The sequence below is a fragment of the Akebia trifoliata genome, chromosome 4 (assembly GCF_017979445.1).
Source record: "Akebia trifoliata isolate Shusen 1 chromosome 4, ASM1797944v1, whole genome shotgun sequence".
Classification (NCBI taxonomy): Eukaryota; Viridiplantae; Streptophyta; class Magnoliopsida; order Ranunculales; family Lardizabalaceae; genus Akebia; species Akebia trifoliata.
In genome coordinates, this window is record NC_141378.1 from 20,951,580 (window position 1) to 20,965,385 (window position 13,806).

A 13,806-nucleotide genomic window follows, 5' to 3' on the forward strand; every position below is an offset into this window, starting at 1 on the left:
TTCTACTTCAATAACTTTTGCGGGATGTCCAAAACTGCATTTTTGAGAAGATTTGTTAGGGTTGCTTTTGTGCAAGAGCCACTATAAGAAGCCAAAATCAAAAAACGTATGGGGGTGAAATCTTCTTAACTCATCGATTAAATAATATAATCAATTCAACCTCTCTTTACTACTTCTACTTTTTCGTTAGCTTCTGTAACAAACAATATTCTCCTAGACACAGCATCCTAGATTCTGAGCTTCTACTTCTCCTAGACACATAATCCTGAGGTAGAAGTTGGAATCTATAACAAACGGACTATAAGTATTTGAGTTACTTGAAATCCTGGATTGTCTCGAGTTATTAAATAGAAGTGAATGTGGCATGTATTTGAGCCCGATTAGTTATCACTCTAATTGAATAAAAAAATCACTTTACCTTCACCCTTTCATCCATCAAAATGAAAATTTCTTTTCAATCACCAACTTTTATTAAGAGAGAGAAAGAAAAAAAAAAAAAAAAGCTAAGAAACACTGAACATTATATGGGATTGGGCAACAATTGTTGACATTGGGAAGATTGATTTGAATGGTTGAATTCATTCCACTTTTTGAAATTTAGTACTTGGTATATGCGGACCATGTTTTTTATTGATTGATTTAATTTTGGACTTGCTTGCAATTTTATCTTTGGCTTTTTAATCAAATTTCTTTCACAAATACATAGAATGGTTGATGAAACTTACCTTAGATTTCAGCAGGCAAATTGATTATTTGGAAAACAAGTATCAACAGTTTTCTGAAGGTTATGTTTTACATTGTAGAATGGAGTCTATTATTATGCTACCTATCAAATACGAGATTGAGTTTTTCGTGAAAATGTGTAAGTTATTTGAACTTGGAATAATTGAAACAAATGATATAATTTGCAAATGATTGAACGTTCTCAGATGATTTGAAAAGTCATACAATTTGCATGCTTAACAAAAAGAAATTTGTGAAATTATATGTCAAATTCATAAAATATTTTGAATGTGATATTGAAATTTCCCTTTTTTTTTTTGGTTACTTATTACTCATATGAAGTTTGAAAGGCTTAACTTGGTTACACAGTGCATTGCCTTTGACTTCATTATATTGTCACGCTAAATGCACAATTCGGTGAAGTTTATTAGGAAAATCCATCTGTGAAAGAAGTTCAGAGAGCACTTGGAGATGCAACTAAGGATTCTGAGCTACCAAGGAAGTAACCTATCGTTCTGTTTATGGGCAACACTTTTATAGATTTTGTCCTTTGGTTGAAGCTCTTTTGTTACTTTTTCCTCTTACAGTTATTTTAGGCTATGCTTCATGTTTTTCGAATCCAGTTCCTATGACAAATTTCCATGATAGATAATCCGTCGACCAAGGAGACAATGATCTGGTTCAAAATTATTTTAAATAATTGTTTTTTATTAAATTTTTTTTAATTGAATAAAAAATATCCATAGCGACGGCCACTACTTGTCGTAGCAGAAAGTTTTCTAATTCTTTTATAACCCTTATAGAGATGGTCACTAGTCATTGCTATACCATTATCGAATTTTTTTTTCTAAGGAAAATAATTTCTCACAAAAAAATTGTATAGCAACATTGTTTGAATTTTGGTCGTCAGTGAATAAAACAACGAAAACATTTGTTCTGACGGCTACTTGACCATCTTTATAACCTTTAGCGATGAGTTTATTTGTTATAGTGAGGGTTGTTGCCATCATGGTTTAAAATCTCATTTTGATTCAAGGTTTCAATTTTTTCAAAAATCGAAATATTCATGAAACATTCGAAACAATCGATAAATTAATTTAAGGTTTTAAAAGAAGTCTTCATAGAAGACTATCGTCAAGGGGAATGTAATCAGTTTGAAAACACAGATTGTCCCAAATATTTATCAAAATCGAGTGGTTTTAGTTTAAATAACTCAGTCTTTTAGAGGAGACCAAGGTCAAGGGCACATCATCATTAAAAATCAAAAGATTCCTTCAAGTTCTTCCAAAAATTAAGAAAAAAAAAACAGAAGAAGAAGAACCAACCGCTCAAAGAGAAATCAAATCTACAATCTTATGATAACTCTCCCTCTCTCTTCTCTAAAACTTCTGCTCTCTCTCTCTTCTCTACAACTTGTGCCCTAAAAATATGTCTTTTTCTCCTTCCATATCCCTTTCCTTCTTCTCTCCTTCCTTCTCCCTTTCCTTCTTTTACTTTGATTTCAAAGAGAATTCACCAAAACATCTAATATTTCATATTACAATCTCGTTTCATCTCAGGATGCTAGGAAATCAAAATATTTTGTACGAAACATTACGAAATGAAACAAAATTTTAAACCATGGTTGCCATCGTTGTAACCCTTTTTTTTAGTAATGCATTTAGAGAGAACTTCATTTTCATGAACAATAACATCTATTTATAACTCCCAATTTAGTTCTTTTGTTTGAATCACTTACCAAAAATATCCTAACACAAATGTGGAAACACACATCATCCATTTGAAATCAAAGACGTTAGTGATTTTATATCACCAAACCAATGAACCTCTAAGAATAACATTAAAAAATAATAATAATTATACATTCCTCTTGTAGATATGGTTGAGAGTGTGGCGCCTCGCCGGACGCTAACACAAATCCCCATGTCAGATCTCGAGGTACTAGGTGGCACCTCGAAATTTCGGCATGATCTCCTCTGTTTATGTTAGCAATCCAAGACGTTTAATCAGCACCTGATAAACGGCATACAATCCTGCATACAGATATAAAATATAATACTAGCGGAAGCTTATACAAGTCTAATAACGTACGAATTATCAAAGTGCGGAAGAAGAAAATTTACGGGATTATACAAAAATTTCTCACTCTAACAAGAGTCCTAACGCTCAATACAAATCTATAATACTCCTAGACAAATGGAGTATAACTCCAATACTTACCAGGTGACGGACTCTGGCTGTCTATCTGACCCACCAGATGATTCTCACTCATGTTCTACTCCTGCCTCGCTAAGCTTCGGATCTGAAACTAAAAAATGGAGAATGAAAGGGTGAGTAACAATGGTTACCCAGTAAGGAAGCAACAATTTCTGCCAATAACCTCTCCTAACATGAACGAATAAACATACTGAATCATTTTAAAATAAACAAAGTTTTACAGAAGAAAACTACGATTAACTAGTACATATAGCCAGGGATGAGCAACTAAACATTTTAAAACTCACATTACATCGATCAGCAGTACTCACTATAACATTCTCTTTTTATACAAATCTAATTGATCAAATGGAAACAATAAACATGCATTTCATTTTATATATCAAAATAAGCAACAGATACATAATACACGATGGTGGAGTATTGGAATTAGAGAGTTGGGATTCACGACTGGATCGCTCCCAGTCGGGACATGATGTTACAATTCCTTTCTAGCTTTTAGTTCCTGATTTTGTGGCCGGTCGCTGCCCTTACCACGTTTGGTTGACCATTTATCCGGCTCAGGCTGGCCGTTTGACGTGACCGTAAGCAATGGGTCTCTTTTCGATGTGTCAGAACGTTCGACTACTATAGATTGTTAGTGATCACTAACTATCATCTTCGTCTATGCCTATCAGGCGTGCAAGTGATTCCCAAATATACAAACCATTCGTATACGACCACCTTTACATTACAAGTTCACTGGTAAAGATAGAGAGGAATAAACCTGGATTCCAGTTGTGACTCCATTCTCATACGCGTCCCATACCACGTATGAGCTTGGTGGTCCCTACCGTACATCCCAGGATAGTACACCACTCCGGATGATATGACGCACTATCCTTTCAGGCATTCACAAACTCTTTAACAGCTCACAAAATAGCTACATATGTATATTATTTTCATTTGAAAACAAAAGAGAATTAACAATACAAGGTTGAGAATGGATATCCAGTTTCCTACCATGCAAGTGTGGCCACCCGGCCTAAAATAAATAATATAACGGAAACGTAAACAGCGCCTCGCGCTAACAGAAAGGAAATAAACATGCAACCAATAATATTATCCCTGGATATCTGTTCACCAACCTGCACACAACACAACAACGTAAAATGCAGACATCACCCCTCGGGTGTGACTCTGACATTTTACCGTTTCATACCCTTTTTTCCTTTTTTCCGATTTTTACAGTTTTCAATCTCTTCATAAAAATATCCATTTTCTGATATTCAGTAATTCAAAATGAGTTCATTGAATATTAAATCACATTTTCCAACTATAGAATTTATTTCTATCAATAATATTGAAAAAGAATACAATTTTATATCAAAACGGGGTCCGAACAGTGCACAAGACCCAATTTATGGAAATAACCCGTTATAATACTCTACCCACGTATAATTTGTTAAAAATACAATTAAACATATCAAACATGCAATTTCTGGCGTGAATTTTGAAATAAACAAAGAATTCTATATTTCGGAAATACATCCAAATTTTTTGATAAAATCCTAAATGCAATTTTCACAATCTATGATTACTAATAGAAATTGAGAGTTCCTTACAATCACTAGGCGACGGAATTGAAGCACGTGCGCGGAAATCGAGGCGATTGGCACGGTAATCGAGATGGACCAAACTTCGAAGCGGCTGATTTTCGAAACTGGCTTGGTGGTTTCGAAGATCTCGATGTGCTCGTCTCTTCTCCCTTCTACGGCGAAAGACGGTTTGACCCCGAAATCGATGAAAACCGAGGTCGAAGTTACGAAAATCTCCGTATAAAAATACGGCTGATTTTTGACTATACGGGGTGAAAAAGACGAGAAAACGAAAGGAACTTGGTTGGGTTATGTAGAGAATGAGGCTGCGGACGTTTCTCCCTTCTGCGTCGGAAAGCGATTTGACCCCGAAACGGATGAAATCCGAGGTCAAAGTTTCGAAATTTCCGTATCCAAATACGGCTGATTTTTGACGATATCGGGTGAAATAGAAAGTGAAATGAAGATAGGTTGGGTGGGTTTTTGTAGAGAACGAAGCTGCGGACCTTTTTCTCTTCTGCGGCGATCGTCGAAAGTGGACCGTTTGCGAGAGATCTGAAGTGGAAAAATCGGAGGAAAAACAAATTCTTTTTTTTTTTTCGTTTTTTTTTTTTCGCACTGTTTGGACGAGTGGGGAAGATGAGATTAAAAAAAATTTAATATTATTTATATAATATTTGGGACGAATTCGGTATTTCGCCTATTGTTTTGATCGACGATAACTTGGTCATTCGGTCTCCAAAACTGATAAATGAATACTCTATTTCATCTAATTTTTCGTTTCGGATCTAATGGTATAGTCAATTTCTACAAATTATGTCTCCATCAAAAGTTTACATTTTTGGCCTGAGGTGACTCATAAACTTGATGTCGTTTTCGTTTTTTGACGATAATTCGACTTTCTGGTCTCCAAATTTGACAAATAAATAGTCCATGTTGAATAATTTTTTGTTATGAACTCAATGGTATGATCGAATTTTAAAAATTATTTCTCTAACTAAAAATCACTGTTTTTGCCTGGTCCGACCCGGTAATCGAGGATTTTGCAACTTTTATATTCGGACTCGCATTTGAGCGTGCTTACAGGCTAAACTATGTTTTTCGATCATTTTGAATCTAATGGTGAGGTCAGATTCCATTAAAAATGATCAGAAACATCCTAAAATTTTACCCCTAAATCCTACTTTCAAGATTTTCTTAAAATTTCACTATTTATTTTTTTCCTCGAGATACGAATTAAAAATTCGGGGTGTTACATTCTCCCCCCCTTAATAAAAATTTTATCCTCGAAATTGAAATCATACCTTATTGAGCTTTGTCGCGATTCCACTAACACGACATATATAATAAACAACTACCTATTTTCGATTACTATCTATTCTTAGTCCCAAGCCAATTTCATTTATAACTCGTAGACTTATGTCTCCCATATTTTGTCAACTCAATACATTCATTAATTAATCACTCTATTTTAAACCCATACTCCAACTAATCCATTATTTGTATAATCCTAAGATAACAATCAATTTAACTTGTATCACTTCCCCACCAATGTCTATCAACCACAATCCTTTCACATCTTCTTTATTCTTCATCTTTACTTCTCTCATCAATTACATCGTCTATTATGTTTTACCATAATTATTATTATGAATATTACTCCCAAAAGCATAGTCTTACCGCAACACACCACTATCCTTATTCGATTCGATATTACATTTTCACTTATTGCGATATTTCCTCAAAACCTCTGTCATAACCTTTATAATTTAAAATCTTACTCAAGGGGATAAATCCTACATCTATTTTCTCACAGTTCCATTAAGTCACCATTAATGCAACATAGTCACAAGATTATTCTTTCTCACATTTTACATCGACCCACCTCCTAACTTATACTTCTACTAAATCTCTTTAGGATGGATGTGGGCACAGGCAGGTGGTAGCCACTACTTCTATGGAATCATAATATTTACTTATAGCACTTTCGTTTCGAGGAGTGAAAAGGAGTCACGATCGAAGTCTCAAAGTGAGTGCTGGTCTGTATAAGGCATTGATCACATAACGAGAACAAGAATTATAACTTCCTCTACTGGAAGGCGATCGTGAAAGGAAAAGACAAAAGAAGAGTTAGAACCGACACCGATGATAGAAAGATAAAAGGAAAAAGATGATCTATCTTTTCAAAGGAGGAGAATCTATTCAAGAAGTCGTAAAGCAAGAGCTGCTTTATCTAATAGTTCAGTCGTTCGGCCTCCCAAAGTTAAGGCATCTTCAATCGAAAGGAAAGATACACGACTCCCTGCGTTGATATTCGAGGAAGTAGCTCTCGACACGAAGAATATACAATAAACATTTGCTTATCTACTAGCATAATATACGAGTAATTGACTAGAATATTGATATAATGACTAGCATACCAATTGAACATCACTTGTCTTTTCACACTTTACAATTATTCTAATACCTATTTTGCAAGTTCTTAAATGATCTTCCAAAAATCTTATTCTTTCTTCGCAAGGCCTTCCAATGGTATAAATAATTTCATTACTTGACCTGTGTCAGTGGTTTCTAGTTCTAGCAAGTGTGCAAACTTTTCACAGAATTATATAATCTAGAGGAACCAATATTGAGTAAAACTCCACGTTCTAACATTATAATTAGAAATTGTCTTCCAAAACTTCGTTGGAGATAGGTACTTTCTCCTAGGTCATAGCTCTTACTTACGCCTGTGATAGAGGACATTCTTTCTTGATATGTCCCACCTGATCAAACGCGTAACAATGTCAATGATCTTGTCTTCATAGATCTCTGTGGAGTAGGTAGTTGGAAGACTAGGGTCTGTAGGCTCTGAACCTGCCTTGTTGATTCCTTTGGCCTTGTTGGCATCATTGGAGCTTCAACTGCTCTCTAACTTAGTGATGGGAAAACTCTACAACTTGATAGTGGAGGAGTTCTATATTGTGGATACACTGATCCGGGGAAGATTAGCCTCGAATACATCGACCTCTTGGCCGGATCTGATCTGGGAAGAAAAGAAATCTAAGGTCAACTCATTTGTCCATTGGAGGTCTGAAACTCTATCTCCTCTTGTTTTATCCTTTAAGCTCGATTGACTGTATCTCTATAATTGGTAGTCTCAATCATCGACCTCCTAGCCCTTAGGTAAGTTTATAGTCCTCTAAAGAATTTACGGCCCTTCTACAGATCTGTCAGGATAAGCTCAGGCGCATATCGTGACAAGCTAATGTACATCATATCTTAGTCTTTGTAATTGATAGATTACCCTGCACTAATATCAAAACTCTTAGTATTTGATTTCTCGAGCAATCTCGGATATAAATCTATTGAGAAATATCCTCTCGAAGTATACCCACTCAAACGATCCATCTCCCAATATATTCATCTCAAAACGTTATTAATGATTGGTATCCTCATCCAATTAGAATGTAATCACCATCATCCATTGATTTCTTGGGCACCACATGACACTCAAAATCTCTTAGGTCTTCAAAACCCACTCATTGACCTCAATCGGATCGGGAAAAAAAACACCCAAATCTCGGTAGACATAATCATTAAAAATTTTACAACCACACCTTATATTTATCTATCCTTTGAGTTGGGGAATTCTCTCATTATTCAAAGACACGACTTGTGGTAATGTTCCCTGAGGTAGAATATTATTTATCTCTTGAGAATAAGTCCAGCACTTCTTCATTTCTTAGATTTAATGGTGCACCTTACAATTGTGGTAAGTCTTGTACCATCTCTCACTTCCGATCGCTAGTCTTGTATGTTCGAGATGGCATGAATACGTTATCAACTTTATTTAAACCTGGTGGCCGTATTGTTCCTTCAATTGGTTTGTCTAGCATCTTTTTGAGACACGCATCCTTAATCGATTGATATCGACCCAAACATTGTTCTCCTTTATATCCCAATTTACCACATTCGTAATATATCAGAACTCTTCTTTTCAACTGATTTAGTAGTATATGTTGTTTCTTATAAAATTCTTCTATCCATTGAGTTGGTATGTCTATAATATCACACCTCACGTATGGTTATTTTTCCTATGAATTTGCTAGTTTCGTAATTATTTGTCTCTTATTAAATACTAATTGCCTTCCTTCCATTTGGCTACGAGGTGGTGATGGTTGTATTATTCATATTTCCTCTCTAAATTTGATATGAAACTTAGCCATCTGTCTCATTAATGACATTAGCTGTGCTATCAAATCAGTGGTCTGATCGAGAACCTATCTTGTCTTTGTTACATTTCGGCCTCTACCTTGTTAATTCCTCTCGCTTGTGTTTATCCATAACAAGGTACTTATCATAATAAGGCCAAAACTACTCTTACGTAATTATGAATTACTATCATAGATTGGAACTTAGTAATGGACTCCATTTCCATTACTAAAAAATAAACTTAGAATCCTATCTTAGGCTTACAAGGCTCTATAAACTTCTAGACACGGAAGAACTCGTAATTCCAATACGAAATTACTAATGAGCTCGGATGTCGAATTCCTAGTGACACTCTATGATCATCACTCTAATATCTGTGGTATCAACCAATTTATCTAAACATAGCAGATCTGTATCCCATACGGATCTAATGCTATGCTCTGATACCATCTGTGGCGCCCCGCCGGACGCTAACACAAATCCCCATGTCAGATCTCGAGGTACTAAGTGGCACCTCGAAATTTCGGCATGATCTCCTCTGTTTATGTTAGCAATCCAAGACGTTTAATCAGCACCTGATAAACGGCATACAATCCTGCATACAGATATAAAATATAATACTAGCGGAAGCTTATACAAGTCTAATAACGTACGAATTATCAAGTGCGGAAGAAGAAAATTTACGGGATTATACAAAAATTTCTCACTCTAACAAGAGTCCTAACGCTCAATACAAATCTATAATACTCCTAGACAAATGGAGTATAACTCCAATACTTACCAGGTGACGGACTCTGGCTGTCTATCTGACCCACCAGATGATTCTCACTCATGCTCTACTCCTGCCTCGCTAAGCTTCGGATCTGAAACTAAAAAATGGAGAATGAAAGGGTGAGTAACAATGGTTACCCAGTAAGGAAGCAACAATTTCTGTCAATAACCTCTCCTAACATGAACGAATAAACATACTGAATCATTTTAAAATAAACAAAGTTTTACAGAAGAAAACTACGATTAACTAGTACATATAGCCAGGGATGAGCAACTAAACATTTTAAAACTCACATTACATCGATCAGCAGTACTCACTATAACATTCTCTTTTTATACAAATCTAATTGATCAAATGGAAACAATAAACATGCATTTCATTTTATATATCAAAATAAGCAACAGATACATAATACACGATGGTGGAGTATTGGAATTAGAGAGTTGGGATTCACGACTGGATCGCTCCCAGTCGGGACATGATGTTACAATTCCTTTCTGGCTTTTAGTTCCTGATTTTGTGGCCGGTCGCTGCCCTTACCACGTTTGGTTGACCATTTATCCGGCTCAGGCTGGCCGTTTGACGTGACCGTAAGCAATGGGTCTCTTTTCGATGTGTCAGAACGTTCGACTACTATAGATTGTTAGTGATCACTGACTAATCATCTTCGTCTATGCCTATCAGGCGTGCAAGTGATTCCCAAATATACAAACCATTCGTATACGACCACCTTTACATTACAAGTTCACTGGTAAAGATAGAGAGGAATAAACCCGGATTCCAGTTGTGACTCCATTCTCATACGCGTCCCATACCACGTATGAGCTTGGTGGTCCCTACCGTACATCCCAGGATAGTACACCACTCCGGATGATATGACGCACTATCCTTTCAGGCATTCACAAACTCTTTAACAGCTCACAAAATAGCTACATATGTATATTATTTTCATTTGAAAACAAAAGAGAAATTAACAATACAAGATTGAGAATGGATATCCAGTTTCCTACCATGCAAGTGTGGCCACCCGGCCTAAAATAAATAACATAACGGAAACGTAAACAGCGCCTCGCGCTAACAGAAAGGAAATAACATGCAACCAATAATATTATCCCTGGATATCTGTTCACCAACCTGCACACAACACAACAACGTAAAATGCAGACATCACCCCTCGGGTGTGACTCTGACATTTTACCGTTTCATACCCTTTTTCCCTTTTTTCCGATTTTTACAGTTTTCAATCTCTTCAATAAAATATCCATTTTCTGATATTCAGCAACTCAAAATGAGTTCATTGAATATTAAATCACATTTTCCAACTATAGAATTTATTTCTATCAATAATATTGAAAAAGAATACAATTTTTATATCAAAACGGGGTCCGAACAGTGCACAAGACCCAATTTATGGAAATAACCCGTTATAATACTCTACCCACGTATAATTTGTTAAAAATACAATTAAACATATCAAACATGCAATTTCTGGCATGAATTTTGAAATAAACAAAGAATTCTATATTTCGGAAATACATCCAAATTTTTCGATAAAATCCTAAATGCAATTTTCACAATCTATGATTACTAATAGAAATTGAGAGTTCCTTACAATCACTAGGCGACGGAATTGAAGCACGTGCGCGGAAATCGAGGTGATTGGCGCGGTAATCGAGATGGACCGAACTTCGAAGCGGCTGATTTTCGAAACTGACTTGGTGGTTTCGAAGATCTCGATGTGCTCGTCTCTTCTCCCTTCTACGGCGAAAGACGGTTTGACTCCGAAATCGATGAAAACCGAGGTCGAAGTTACGAAAATCTCCGTATAAAAATACGGCTGATTTTTGACTATACGGGGTGAAAAAGATGAGAAAACGAAAGGAACTTGGTTGGGTTATGTAGAGAATGAGGCTGCGGACGTTTCTCCCTTCTGCGTCGGAAAGCGATTTGACCCCGAAACGGACGAAATCCGAGGTCTAAGTTTCGAAATTTCCGTATCCAAATACGGCTGATTTTTGACGATATCGGGTCAAATAGAAAGTGAAATGAAGATAGGTTGGGTGAGTTTTGTAGAGAACGAAGCTGCGGACCTTTTTCTCTTCTGCGGCGATCGTCGAAAGTGGACCGTTTACGAGAGATCTGAAGTGGAAAAATCGGAGGAAAAACAAATTTCTTTTTTTTTCGTTTTTTTTTTTCGCACTGTTTGGACGAGTGGGGAAGATGAGATTAAAAAAAAAATTTAATATTATTTATATAATATTTGGGACGAATTCGGTATTTTGCCTATTGTTTTGATCGACGATAACTTGGTCATTCGGACTCCAAAACTGACAAATGAATACTCTATTTCATCTAATTTTTCGTTCCGGATCTAATGGTATAGTCAATTTCTACAAATTATGTCTCCATCAAAAGTTTACATTTTTGGCCTGAGGTGACCCATAAACTTGATGTCGTTTTCGTTTTTTGACGATAATTCGACTTTCTGGTCTCCAAATTTGACAAATAAATATTCCATGTTGAATAATTTTTCGTTATGAACCCAATGGTATGATCGAATTTTAAAAATTATTTCTCTAACTAAAAATCACTATTTTTGCCTGGTCCGACCCGGTAATCGAGGATTTTGCAACTTTTATATTCGGACTCGCATTTGAGCGTGCTTACAGGCTAAACTATGTTTTTCGATCATTTTGAATCTAATGGTGAGGTCAGATTCCATTAAAAATGATCAGAAACATCCTAAAATTTTACCCCTAAATCCCATTTTCAAGATTTTCTTAAAATTTCACTATTTATTTTTTCCTCGAGATACGAATTAAAAATTCGGGGTGTTACAGAGAGATTAAGACATTGAACCTCATCTACTTGGGTTTAAAAGTGGCATCCATTCAAAGGGTTTAAAGTGTGAATGGACACCATGAAAATAATTTTTGAAGTTTGATGTTTTAGCAAATATTAACTCAAAATCTGGTCTTCACCTAGAGGTAAATGGTAAAGAGGTTTTGTAGTGAGATAAAAAATGTGTTAGGCACTTTGACTCACCCACCAAGTTATTAGTTCCCAAAGATAGGTCAAGTGTGAAGTTATAACAGATTTTTTTTTTTTAAATTTAAAGTTTATAAACAAGGTAGAATATTAACAAATCAAACGAAGTAATTCAGCTTCTGAATGTAGCAAATGGGTTCAATGGACAAGCTATATACAAAAGTACATGCTTGTTGGAATTTTTACGAACTTGAGGTTTTGATGTGAATCTAGATTTCACAATTTTGAACTTTAAGCATGAACTACAAACATATGTAATCCTAGGGATTATGTTTTCTTGTTGGTTGGGTTCTAGGGATACATCCATGGGTTGGAAGAATCCATTTAAGAGCCGTTAGCTCAATGCATGAAAATGAGTCCTCTAAGGACTGTTTTTTGTAAACTTAGAGTTTTGAAAGTAAGTCTAACGAGACTGAAAGCACCTCGACCTTTTCTACTAATAAATTAAAAAGTTTCTAGTGAATGAATTGGGGGATTCTTTGAGAATGGTGAGTTATCACCTAGTTTAAGTTTAAGAATAAAAAATAACTCCAATATGAAATCGAGTCAGTCTACGATTAAGAGATATGGGCAAGGGATTGAGTTTCGGAAGGTATTAAGCTCCGAACCTGCTCAATCGAGGTGATCGGTCTCTACTACAATCCAAGACTATCATATGATCAACAACTAAAGACCAATGTCAAGCTAATATCCTAGGGTCCAATCATCATCATTATTTATCAAGTTAGTCAAGTAGATCCTACGACTATGATTTCCACAAATATTATATAATTCCTTGAATTCCGCACGTAAGGAGAAAATGAATGATTTGAAAAAGCCTAAATCATCTGATGCCTCAAGGATCATGTTGTAAGTTTTTATAAAAAATAAAAAATTCAATTAACATGCCACGTGCATAAATAATTTTCAAATAGGTTAAAATTTTCACACGCATAATTAATTTCCAAATTGATAAAAAATCCTCACATAGCCAATTAATCTCCAAATTGATAAATATCACTACATGCCTAATCAATTTCCAAATTGGTAGATATCACATGCCTAATCAACTTCAAAATTGGAAAATATCATGTGCATAATCAATTTCCAAATTGGTAAATATCACCACATGCCCAATTAATTTTCAAACTAGTAAATACCACCACATGCAAAATCAATTTCCAAATTGGTAAATATCACATGCATAAATAATTTCACATTATTTCTAAATTGATCATCATATCAAGCCATAAGCATGGGTAATTATCAAAATGGTAAAATTTTAGTGGGGGCACA